Source organism: Theobroma umbraticum, unplaced genomic scaffold (assembly GCF_002168275.2).
Source record: "Theobroma umbraticum cultivar Fairchild unplaced genomic scaffold, ASM216827v3 scaffold_204.0, whole genome shotgun sequence".
NCBI classification, from domain to species: domain Eukaryota; kingdom Viridiplantae; phylum Streptophyta; class Magnoliopsida; order Malvales; family Malvaceae; genus Theobroma; species Theobroma umbraticum.
In genome coordinates, this window is record NW_018397267.1 from 788,041 (window position 1) to 789,284 (window position 1,244).

A 1,244-nucleotide genomic window follows, 5' to 3' on the forward strand; every position below is an offset into this window, starting at 1 on the left:
AATCGATTTGATTTGATTTTCATTTAAAATTTGTGAAACACACAAACTGAAAACTAAATTATGTGATCAAATTAAAATATTAAAAAATAATTTTTATTTATATTCACAAAAACTCTTAATGTTAATATAAAAAATTAACGATTATCAAATTTAATATCGATTAATGTTTCCGTTTACTTAACATATGATGTGATTACATGTGTGTTATGTAATCATGTCAATTATCATATAATTATATCACTCATTAGATGTAACGACTCAAGTCCAACCACTGGCCTAACAACTCTTTGGACCTAAACCACGCCCAGCAACTCTTTGAGCCTAAACCACGTGACCTTCAAAAACTTAAGGTCAAGTTGCTAGTAGTAGTAGATTTGGATTGTTATATAGGTCTTAACAATCACATACACATCAGATGTGGGATGTTGGGTATTACAATCCCACCCACTCAAATCTTTGATGTGGATGTCCTCATCAAGATCACACATCACATCCACAGGTCCAAGATCTCACATTCACCTGTGAAAGCTCACATCATACACATCAGATGTGAGATGTTGGGTATCACAATCCCACCCACTCAAATATTTGATGACAAGATCACACATCACATCCACAGGTTCAAGATCTCACTTGAGTAATGTGAAAGCTCGCATCGGACTGATACAGACTTTGATACCATTTGTAATGACCCAAGTCTAATCACTGACCTAGCAACTCTTTGGGCCTAAACCACGTGGCCTTCAAAAGCTTAAACTTAAGTTACTTGTAGTAATAGACTTGGATTATTATATAGATCTTCACAATCACATTCACATCAGATATGGGATGTTGGGTCAGAAGTGGGATGTTAGGTATCACAATCTTACCCACTCAAATCCTTGATATCCTCATCAAGACCACACATCACATCCACATATCCAAGATCACAGGTCCAGGATCTCATCAGTGAAGGCCCAACCATTTGTAACGACCCAAGTCTAACCAAGACCTAAACTAGGTGGCCTTCAAAAGCTTAAGCTCAAGTTACTTGTAGTAGTAGACTTTGATTGTTATATAGATTTTAACAATCACATTCACATCAGATGTGAGATGTTGGGTCAGATGTGGGATGTTAGGTATCACAATCTCACCTACTCAAATCCTTGATATCATCATCAAGACCACACATCGCATTCACATATCCAAGATCACAGGTCCAGGATCTCACCAGTGAAGGCCCAGCCATTTGTAAGGACCCAAAT